Source organism: Rhineura floridana, chromosome 7, assembly GCF_030035675.1.
Source record: "Rhineura floridana isolate rRhiFlo1 chromosome 7, rRhiFlo1.hap2, whole genome shotgun sequence".
Classification (NCBI taxonomy): domain Eukaryota; kingdom Metazoa; phylum Chordata; class Lepidosauria; order Squamata; family Rhineuridae; genus Rhineura; species Rhineura floridana.
In genome coordinates, this window is record NC_084486.1 from 127,766,131 (window position 1) to 127,778,646 (window position 12,516).

Here is a 12,516-nt window from a genome sequence, read left to right on the forward strand (position 1 = left end):
CATTAACAAAGGAGAAAAGGGAGGGGGGGTCACTTGAATAGCTCCACCCCTAATCACAAAGATACACCAGTTATCTGCCAGCTATATGGAAGGGTGCTCCTAGAATCTCCCCTCCAGTGAAGGAGCTCTATGTGTGCACATCAGTGCATGCATAGACCTCTTCTCAGTTACTGAACATATGGCTGGTAAACTGGAGAATATGGCCGGCAGGCACAACAAAGACAGGAGATGGGCTGCCCTGAATCCTCCCACCTCCCCAATCTTTATCTTCATTCCATGACAAAAATCTTCATCTGCAGATATTAATTTACCAAGTTGCTGCTAAATGCATGGAAGCATGCCAGGACTGTTTTTTCTGATCGGTTGGCAACCCTAATTTCTACTCTCTATGCTGACATTTTATTTATTTATTTATTTGATTAATATCCCACCCTTCCTCCCAGCTGGAGCCCGGGGCAGCAAACAGAAGCTCTAAAAACACTTTACAACATCATAAAAACAGACCTTAAAATACATTAAAACAAAACGTTAAAAAAGTTTTTAAAAAAGCTTTAGAAACATCTTAACTAAAAAGGGTTAAAACATTATTAAATATATATATATTAACAAGCAATTCTAACACAGACGCAGGCTGGGATAGGTCTCAACTTAAAAGGCTTGTTGAAAGAGGAAAGTCTTCAAAAGGCGCCGAAAAGATAGCAGAAATGGTGCCTGCATAATATTCAAGGGGAGGGAGTTCCACAGGGTAGGTGCCGCCACACTAAAGGTCCGTTTCCTATGTTGTGCAGAACAAACCTCCTGACAAGATGGTATGTGCAGGAGGGCCTCACCTGCAGAGTGCAGTGATCGACTGGGTATATAAAGGGTAAGATGGTCTTTCAGGTATCCTGGTCCTGAGCTGCATAGGGCTTTGCACACCAAAACTAGAACCTTGAACTTGGCCTGGTAGCAAATGGGCAGCCAGTGCAATTCTTTCAGCAGCGGGGTGACGTGTTGGCGATACCCTGCCCCAGTAAGCAGTCTGTCTGCCGCATTATGCACCAGCTGCAGCTTCAGGACCAACCTCAAGAGCAGCCCCACATAGAGCGCATTACAGTAATCCAGCCTGGAGGTTATCAGTGCGTGGACAACAGTGGACAGGCTATCCCGGTCCAGAAATTGCCACAGCTGTCTTACTTGCTGAAGCTGGTAAAAGGCATTCCTAGCCATGGAGGTCACCTGGGCCTCTAGCAACAAAGATGGATCCAGGAGAACCCCCAAGCTATGGACCTGCTCTTTCAGAGGGAGCACAGCCCTATCCAAAGCAGGCAACTGACCAATTATCCGAACTTTGGAACCACCAACCCACAGTGCCTCTGTCTTGCTAGGATTCAGACTCAGTTTATTGGCCCTCATCCAGCCCACCACCGAGTCCAGGCAGTGGTCCAGGGCTTGCACGGCCTCTCCCAATTCAGATGTTACGGAGAAATAGAATTAGGTATCATCAGCATATTGCTGACACCTCACCCCAAAGCTCCTGATGACTGCTCCCAATTGCCCTGAGAAAGAGGCACGGAAAAAACCCTAAAAGCAGAAGGGGTTTGGATTTTTTTGTCAGGGGGAGAAAACATTTGAGAAATTGGAGGACTGGTTTCAGCATACAGCACTTGGTCCCAAAATACAGAAGGATTTTTTATTATGCATGTTTTTTCCCTCTGACCGCCTGGCATGCTAGCTCCACCTCTGCTGTCTTTGCAGAATGTGTGAATTTTGTCAATGTGCATACAGTTCAGTGGGCATAGATGAAAATCATATAGTTTATTTCCCTAATTTAATTGAGGGGGGGGAATAAACAACTTTCATCTATGATTGTAGTGTGCATTTGGATGTCCCAACACTGTGTGCCCATGTGGGAAGGACCAGCACACCCGGTCTCCTCCACACACTGGTCCACACTGGGGAAGATGTATAATCTGAACTGGCTCATAATGAAACTCCAAGATCATATCCTTGCCACAGCAAAATTGTGCAGTGGAGGTTTTTGGGATTCCTGTAACCCAAAGTGGATAAACATTCATTATGGGATGGCAAGAATCTCAGAAACACCTGTTCTTGGGATACATCTGAGGTATGCTCTTGAATATATTCAAGATATAGTTCATTGTGGTGGCTAGACTGATAGATTTAGATCAAAGGAGATCCTGGTTCAATCCCAGCTCAGTCATAAATTTCACTGGGTGATCATGGGCTGTTCACTCGCACCTTCTCAGCCTAATGTGACTTAAAGAGTTGGATCAAGCTAAAGTCTAACAGATAGATTATTTAATTGCCAAAAACGAAGCATATTTTAACTGGGTTTTTATCTCATTATGCCCAGAGATACAGATAAATAGTTGAGATAGGTAGTGACTTGGGAAAGGACATTATCTGTTATGGTAAGCCTGGTGTTAATTCTGAAGGATCATCTCATGCTTATTGTGATGCTTCTATTTGCCCAGATCTTTTGATGTAAATTTTTAGATTTGTTTGTAGATGGAGTGCTACTTGTCTGTTCTATTGAGATCATTTGTTACTGCTCTTTTGTTTTTACTTTTAATGGTTTTAAAAGGTAAGCCCCTCTGAAAGTGTCTATTAATAATGAAGAGCCTGTGTGTGTGTGTGTGTGTGTGTGTGTGACAGAGAGAGAGAGAGAGAGAGGGAGAGAGGGAGAGAGGGAGAGAGAGAGGAATATCTGTAATAAGTTATCATCAAAGGTGGTTTAAAATGGGACAGAGCACTGTTCCTCAGGCTGCTCTCTGGAAATGGTATTCATGCTTGTTCCTCATCTGAAAGGACCTACATTAGGTCTGAAGCTTGTTCCTTTTCTTTAATAATGTATTTACTTATCAATTAACTCTTTAATATCCTGCCTTTGGGGCCATAAGAAGATCAAAATTAAAACAAGCAAATTCAACAAGAAAATTAGAATCATTATATTTGCATTGAATCTATATCATGATTTACCCAAAGCTAAGGAAGAACAGCTCAGTCTGTTTCTCTGGTCCATGTCAGTTTTTCAAGTATGGCGTTCCCACCTGAAACGGGGGCTTGTTTGCCACCACCCGACTCCGAGAAGGCTCGGGAACCTTCTCTTGGTTTCCTAAGATGGTCAGATGGGGTTTTCGGACCAATGGAAGTGAGGCAGGAGTGGGTTTAAAAGCCCACTCCTCCCTCTAAATCTTGCCTCTTTTTACCTTGTGGCACCTGCCCCCCCTTCCTATTCAGTATGGGCTTTGCTAGTCGCCAGTTGGGGCTGAGTAGGATTTTTTTTTAGGGATTTTAATTTCAGGATCCCTTTGGTTTTGCCTACTCCATACTGCTGATTTGATTCGATTGGCTTTTTTTGGGGGGGGGTTGTGGATGTTTAGCTAATGGCTGGCATGGAATTCAGGCAGGTGAGGAAGGTGAGGACAAAGTAGGAGAAGGAGGCATGTTGTTCAAGGGCACTCCCTAGGGAACTGCCAGTGCTGAATGTCTGGTGGGGATCTGGGTGTGTCCTTGTGGGACCAGCTTGCACAGAATGGTGAATGTCTGTATGGTGGGGCCAGGCTGCGGAGGTTGGAAACACATACTTGGCTCTCCTAGCAAGGAGGGACAAGTTTCCCCACATCCTTGGCTGGGGAGTCACAGTCCGTTGAGACTGACATGCCCAGGGGACTGGGGGGAATACTCCATTTCAGTCAGGTTTATCCTCACCTGCCCAAAGTAAGTTCAATATGGATGTAATTGGCTGAAGTTTAATATTTGTTATATTTTAATAAATATAACATTATTCCATTGCGGTGTCATGAGTCTTCTTTGGTGTGGTGGCAATCTATCATACGTTTTGCAAGTATCCATTCTGTCCTGTTTTATATTAGCTTACTACAAAAGAATCTGAACACAAATTCATTGTAAAACACATACACATTTCTAAACGTGCAGTGTCCTAAAAATGCACTTTTATGTACATACTGGCATATTTTTCAAGCCAAGAATTGCTTCACAAAAATTTAGAGAAGTGCAAAATCCAAAAGCTACATTCTGATTAGCACATTTGTGGATCTGGTCAGTTCATTTAAGAAACTGCAAAGAACAAATCCCTCCGAGATCCCTACACAGAGCAGCAATATAAAAAGCACAAAAGGTGGCTCCATTGGGGTTTTATTTCATACTGGATTCCCTGCAACAGGAGTTCAAATAAGTACGTCTGTGTTATGGAAAGCAATTTCCCCCCCCCTCAGTGCTAGCCAGTAATATTTACAATTACTGACAGTATGCCTTTTAGAACTGGAGGTTTCAGCATGCCTTGGTGAAAGCACGTTGTAATTTGTCTGTCATTTCTCTCAAAAGTTCATTGGCATTGTCAAGTCATGTTTAACTCAGTGGGAAAATTTAAATTTCATACTTTAGTGATTTTACAAGGCACTCTTCCCACTTCGAGCTTTCCTGTGCAAATTGCAACTGTTTCCTCTTTAGAAATTAACATCAGCATTCGTAGGGCTTTCATTAAAAAAATGTCCAAGTGCTAATGACAGAGAAAATCATTAGCTGCTCCTGCTCCTCTGGAGAAATGTTTATTTTAACTATCACTTCCAAAGTATCATTTTGCTAAAGGCTGGAGGTGCGATTGTGAGCCGCCCAGAGAGCTTTGGCTATGGGGCGGTATATAAGTACAATGAATAAATAAATAATAAATGAAACTCATCTATAAGGCTGCCACGGTGGTGGGACAAGGTGCAGGTAAATGTCCCACACAATGTCCTCTGATAATGTGTCCAGGCATTTCGTACTATGGCTGAAGCAGCTGAAAGGAAGTGTGTGTGTCAAAAACGGAGACAAAGTGTTCTAGCTGCTGGGTGACATTTCAGCATCAATGTGTCAAAAGAAAATAATCTTGACACTGCTTCTATAATACAGGTTACCTTATTGTAACTATTTTCATCTTCATGCATCACAAAGCATTAGGTCTGCCTGGAGTCTCTGTTAGGAAATACCCCAGAGAAGGGCTGATCCCAGAGAGAGAGAGAGAGAGAGAGAGAGAGAGATGGCTTCTGTTAGAGCATTAATGGCTTATTAAAGCTGGCAAATAAATGAGTCTGCTTCCCCTTCAATGTTGATAAAAGACTGTCCCACATTGACACAGTGTCAGAGGAGCTCTAGAATGTGAATAGAAACATAATCTGGGTCAGATTAAGGGAGACAACTGTGCAAATAAGAAAAGCTGGACATCATGATCATAAATGAAAAATTAGAGCTAGACATCACAGTACTGGATGTCTGGGTTGGACTATCCTGGCAGGATTCTGCCACTAGAATGCCCTTGGACCCTCTAACCACATACGCTATCTTAAATTCAGTTCTCCGCATTTCTCCAGCAATTTCCTTTTTTTAAAAAAGTCATGAAAATTCTCTAGCATTTTAGTGCACATTTCTCCTAATGTACGCATTTTTGCAAGCCATTTCTCGTCATATAATACATTTTTGCATGTGATTTTCACTCATATATTTTTATACTTACTGAGATGGTGAGGGGCAAGGGAGCCGGTTGGTGCAAATGCGCCAATGGAGCCAGTCCAATGCTCTTGTTGGTGTCCTTGCACCACACTGACTTCCCTGCTGCCTCCCCCACTCCCTCCCACTAAGCAACAGTGACCCACATGCCAGGACGCCAGCAGACCCACCCAGCGAGCTGCTTCTGGCGGTGTCCTCCCTGTGGTCCATTGCAAAGACCTGGATGCTGTGGGACTAAGGTAGTGGAAAACTCTACCTCTAACAAAAGACATTTGTCTGATCAAAACTCATTTTTGCTTTCTTCAAAATACCTTGCATGTCCCCACCCCAACCCCCAAACAGAACATTTTAAATTCGCCTTAACATTTCACTTTAGCTGAAACCTGGTGGTAACTTTTCTTGATGCTTCCCTACATGTCCTCAGGCAAAAGTAGTGGTTTGTATGGATTATACAATGCTGGTCAGCATGTGACCATGCCAAAGACCTTACATGATTCCAGTGGTTGCCATTGGGAAGTGGGGGTGGGGATAAAGCTATCATTTATCTTTCAAATGTAATATGATCATCTGGTCCCAAAATGCATGAGAACATTGATTGCTATGGGGTAGAATGCACCATTTTGAAACAAGTTCTTAAAGCTTAGGAGCTTTGCTTCTGTTAGAGCATTTGTGGCTAATTAAAGCTGGCAAATAAATGTGTCTGCTTCTCCTTCAATGTTGATGGAAGACTGCCCACATTGACACAGTGTCAGAGGAGCTTTAGAGTGTGAAGAGTAAAATATGCTAATATGACAGACCCATAACTTTTCATCATCCTAAATTAAGAGCCCTCAGCTCTGCAATGTGGATACAAACTGATCTTTTTTCTTCTGCTGTATACTTTAGTAGTTAAAAACAAAAAAAATAGCACCAATAGGGGACTACAAATTAGGCCAACTTGACTTGGACACACTGTGGAAATGCTTCAGTAACCTGTGACCTTCTAGATGTTGTTGGACTCCCATCAGCCCCAGCTGTCATGAGCTCTCCGGTTCCAACAGGGTCTGGTCTGAGGTGGAAGTGCTTGCCAGACAAGGAAGAGGAGAAAGCAGAGGATGCAACTGAGCTGGTGCAAAATGCAAAAGAGGATGAGGACCCAGCCCCTTTGACTCGGAATGTTCTCATGTGGGATGAGAGTCACACAAGTGAGCTCACCACACCTTGGTCTCCTAAAGCTAGGCTGGAAGGGCATGGTGACTTCTTCTTGCTATCTTCATTGCTACCACCCGGTCTTCAACTCTGGAGCCTGCTCTTAGACACTTGTATTGTGACTCCCTGTAGTCTGAGCCTTCCACCAAACCTGTATCAAGAGCCCTTGAATAAAGTCCTCTCTGTTACTTGAAAGTAAGAGTCCGTGTCGTGGTGCTTTGGGATTGTCAGCCAGTATGGGAGCTGTAGTTCAGCAACATCGGGAGGGCCATAGGTTCTCCATCCCTGGTGTAGACCATCAGGTGCTAGAGTAGCACTACCCATCCATGGTCACCATTGGGCCCTTTTGAACAGGAAGGGCTATAAAAGGCATTTTGTTTGGCCCTTGTCTGAGCAACCAGGGCTTTTTTTTTCCTGGTCAGTGGACCCGTTACATATCAGTTAAACAGAGATGCCAAGGACTGGTCCTCGGACTTTGTATATGGAAAGCCTGTCCTCAACTACTAAATCTTTTACAATAAGAGAAAACCCTTTCATCTGGCCTGGCATGGCCACTGTAGCTGAGAGTTTCATTCCATTTGTGCAGCTTTCTTTAGTGTGCTTCTTTTCCAATATAATAAAATTATTATTTTAAAGTCATCGTTGAACTTTGAAAATTCTGCAACAAGGAGAAATGCTTCATCTGCCAGGGTTCTGAACACAATGCATGCATAATGTTAATTACATGCTGCTGTTAAAATATGCAAACCTTCAAGCTCATGCTATATCTCCAGTGAGCCTCTGAGTGCTGAACGTGTCACTCCCCCCAATCCCAGATGTCTGGCATGTACTGATTCCATTTGGGAATATATCTCTTTTCCTGATGGCTATTGGTTATTTAGGGAACTTAACACTTCCCTGCCATTTATACTAGGATGTATCAAACAGCCAAACAAGCATCTTCCATCTATTCCTGCTCATACCCCAAGGACCTTTGAATCAAGCTGCCTGCCAATGTTTAATTAATTTATATTTTGTATCCCACAGAGCAAAAGCAGCAGGTTCACCTGCTCCTTCCTTCTTCCCAAGTCTTTCATATTTTCATACAGTAGGTAGGATCTTATTAGTAATTATTTAGATATGTATAATAAACAAAGACATATACTCTGACCTTCAGTTTTCTACTTGAGTGTAATAAATCAAGTAAACACTGGGAAGTAATCATATTATGTTTACTTATTATTATGGTAATGCATGCTAATAAAGGTCTGATCTCTCTTCAGTTGAAGTCAGTGGAAAAGAAAATGCTCACACATGGACTTGAATGTAAGCTGGGTCTTGTTTTTGAGAACAAAAGCCACCGCTCAAATTGATGAGTGTTCAGGAAGGTGATGTGCACACAGCACCATGCGTCGGAGTTTCAAGAATCTTCGTTTCTATCATTTTGCATTAACTTTACAATTAATGTTATGATCTTTAATTTGAGGGGCCCAATTTGGATAGCAAATCTGTAGAACTGTGTATATTGGTTATTTCAGCAGCTGGATTATCTAGTGCACAAAAATGGAAATCCCTAGAAGAACTCAACCTAGTGCTGTAGTATATGAAAATGTGGAAAATTGCAGTGGCTGAAAAAAATAACACATGAGATCAGATTAATGAGAAGTATAGGTAGACCAAGTATTTTTATGTAGCATGGCATGCCTTTATTTCTAACACAAATCAACATATGCAATATCCACCATCCTCAGCAGCCCTGAAAATATGGAGATCACACAAATAATAATAATAATAATAATGCAGTGTTTTGAAAAAAGCTGTTCTCTGTTATTCATCCCTATCATTTAATTAATTGTCAGCTTTGATTTTTACATGGCTTTTAAAGAAGATGTAACATAATTTAGCTATTAATTCTTAACGAAGATGAATACATTTAAAGTTTATATGTTATTTTACTGAGCCCAAGAACTATGAAAGAAGTGATGGGTTATTATATTTGTTTTAGTATTTTTTCCTTACATATATACAGTATTTTCATGTAACACAGACATACACTAGTGGGACCTACTACAAACTGGCCTGCCTTCCTTGCCACTGTCACTATTGCCTTCATCCTCCTGGCCCATTCTGCACCACTGCCCAGAAGAGGACAAGACAAGTAGAAGCTGTTCCCCCTTCTGCTTGCTGTCATCACTCCTTGCATGCTTGCAGAGCTATAGGGAGAAGGCTGTAGATCAGTGATTTCCATGGAAAAGGTCACAGGTTCAATTTCTGGCCTCTCTAGGTAAACTTAGGAAAGACCCTTGAGCTTGATACCCTGGAGAGCTGCTGCTGTTCAGTGTAGACCAGTGTTCTTCGACCTTAGGTCCCCAGATGTTGCTGGACTACAACGCCCATCATCCCTAGGCAGCTGAGCTAATACTCCAGGATGATGGAAGTTATAGTTCAACAGTATGTGGGGACTCCAAGGTTGAAGAACACTGATATAGAAAAAACTGAGCTAGATGGACCAATGGTCTGACTCAATAAGAGGAAACTTCCTATGTTCCTATGAGGTGATGCTGCAGTGACAGGAAAGAGGAGTAGGACCACAGGATCTCGAGATTAGTACTGACCTCCCTGGTGTGGTGCAGGACTTGACAGATGGCTGACAGTGCCAACCTCAGATGCTGTCACTCTGCATAAGCTGAGAGGAATATGCCTGTCCCAGGCTGGAACAGGAGACACATAGTGCTGTTCAAGCTCTCATCAGGATAGAGGATGGGGAAAATAATACCCTATTCTCCTCTCCCCCCACCCCCAATGCCTTTCCTGCTGTTATATGGTCTGCTATATAGAGTTGAAGGACTGAGGTCAGACCCAAATCTGAGAAGTGGTGGGGTAGGTGGTAGAATTTTTTTTCTATAGTAATTTTTATTATTATTATTTTGTAAAAACAAATGGGTGGTTATTCAGGTGGCGGCTACAAGCCTGATATGACCTCCAACTCTAGTCTCCCACTAGATTGTCTACTAAAAGTCATTAGACGCATCAGCGGCTTGATTTCTTCTCTCCTTCTGAGTATTTTCCTTTGTTCCCATATGACACCCTTACATTCCATGTCTCAATTGCTCTCAGTCATAGAACTGATAGCTCTGATTGAGCACAGCAGCAGCATGTCCTGTCACAACCCCAACAAAAGTTCATAACAAAACCAGAAGCTCCTGTCTTTGATGCTCAGTGTGAACCTGGAAGTTCTGTCTCCAGATGATGGGGCTATTTTTCTGACATTGCCATCAACATTCTGGAAGCTCAAAGTCCTTGTCAGAATGTAGTTTTTTAAAAAACACAAATAAAGTTTTGTTTCCTTTTCATTTCCAAGCTTCTATACTTCTTCATACATTGAAAATCTCCTGAGTATGTACTGTTGTTGTTGTTATGTGCCTTCACGCTGGTTACAACTTATGGTGACCCTATGAATCAGCGACCTTCAATAGCATCTGTTATAAACCACCCTGTTCAGAACTTGTAAGTTCAGGTCTGTGGCTTCCTTTATGGAATCAATCCATCTCTTGTTTGGTCTTCCTCTTTTTCTTCTCTCTTTTGTTTCTCCCAACATTATTTGTCTTTTCTAGTGAATCATGTCTTCTCATGATGTGTCCAAAGTACGATAGCCTCAGTTTCATCATTTTAGCTTCTAGTGATAGTTCTGGTTTAATTTGTTCTAACACCCAGTTATTTGTCTTTTTCACAGTATTTTATTTTGGGGAGGCTCTTCTTTGGTTCTGACCTACTAGGCTGGCCTTTCCCAACCAGTGTGCCTCCAGATGTTGTTGGACCACAACTCCCATCAGCCTAAGCCAGCATTGCCAATGTCTGAGGCTGATGGGAGTTGTGGTCCAACAACATCTGGAGACACACTGGTTGGGAAAGGCTGTACTAGGCCCACAGTTTTGCTATTAGAAGGGGTGTGTCTGTGTGGCCCCATTTGCACTGTACATTTAAAGCAGTATTAAACCACTTTAAATAGTCATGGTTTCCCTAAAGAATCATGGGGACTGTAGTGTTTTTTTAAAAAAATAAATGTTTTTTAAAAATGTTGCTGAGAGTTCTTACGAGATCCCTATTCCTCTCACAAAGCTATAATTCTCAGCATTCCCTGGAAAGATGGATTGTTACACCACTCTGGGAATTTTACCTCTATAAGGGAACAGGGCTCTCCTAAAAACTCTCAGCACACTTAGAATTATAGAATCGTAGAGTTGGAAGGGGTCTATAAGGCCATCGAGTCCAACTCCCTCCTTAATGCAGGAATCCAAATTAAAGCGTACCTGACAGGTAGCTGTCCAGCTGCCTCTTGAATGCCTTCAGTATTGACAAGCCCACCACTGCCCTAGGTAATTGGCTGCATTGTCCTACCGCTCTAACATTTAGGAAGTTTTTCCTGATGGTCTATTGAAATATGGCTTCCTGCAACTTGAGCCCATTTTTCCATATTGTGCACTCTGGGATGATCGAGAAGAGATCTTGGTCTTCCTATTATATCTCCCCTCAGTCTTCTCTTCTCAAGGCTAAACTTGCCCAGTTCTTTCAGTCTCACCTAATAGGACTTTGTATCCAGTCCCCTAAACATCAAGATGAGGCCTAACCAGTGCCAAATAGAGGAGAACTAGTATTTCATATGATTTGGAAACTATACTTCTGTTAATGCAGCCTAAAATAGAATTTGCCTTTTTTGCAGCCACATCACACTGTTGTTTCATATTCAGCTTGTGATCAGCAACAACTCCAAGATCCTTCTTGCATGTAGTGTTGCTGAGCCAAGTATCCCCCATCTTACAACTGTGCATTTGATTTCTTTGCATTTATCCCTGTTAAATTTCATTCTGTTGTTTTCAGCCCAATGCTCCAGCCTATCAAGATCACTCTGAATTTAGCTTTTGTCTTCCAGGGTATTAGCTATCCCTGCCAGTTTTGTATCATCTGCAAATCTGATAAGCATTCCCTGCACTTCCTCATCCAAGTCATTAATAAAATTGTTGAAGAGCACTGGGCCTAGGACTGAGCTGTGCGGTAACCCATTCATTACCTTCCCTCAGTTTGAGAAGGAACTATTGATAAGCACTCTTTGAGTGGATCCACCTGATAGTTGTTCCATCCAGCCCACATTTAGCTAGTTTGCTAATCAGAATATCATAGGGCACATTGTCAAAACCTTTGCTGAAGTCAAGGTATATTATGTCCACAGCATTCCCACAGTCTACCAGGGAGGTTACCTGATCAAAAAATGAGATAAGATTAGTCTGGCAGGATTTGTTCTTGATAAATCCATGTTGGCTTTTAGAAATCACTGCATTGTTTTCAAGGTGCTTACAGATTGACTGCTTTATAATCTGCTCCAGAATTTTCCCAGGGATTGATGTCCCTGCATAATTTCAAGGTGCTTACAGATTGATACACTACAGTTCCAATGATTCCTTGGGGGAAGCCATTACTATTTAAAGTGGTATAGTGCAGATGGGGTGTGTCTCTGTCTGTGCATGCATTCCTATGTGCATGCATTATTTTCCCCTCCCCTCCCCTCCCCCAGTAGCCTCAGTAAAAAAGAAACACTTCCAAAATCCCCATCTGCTCTGCATGTAAATCCAACTAATTATACATTGATTGACAAGGCTATAAAAGGACATTCTTGGGAGATGATAGGTTTAGAGGCCTGCTGCACTAAAAAATAATGTGCGTAGGCATCCAGCAATTCTCCCTTGGAAATGCTATGTCGGAGTCAAACAGAAATGCAGAGGAGGTGGGGGATATTCACTCTTCCCGCCACCTATATAGGATCATTACATTACATCGAGCTTT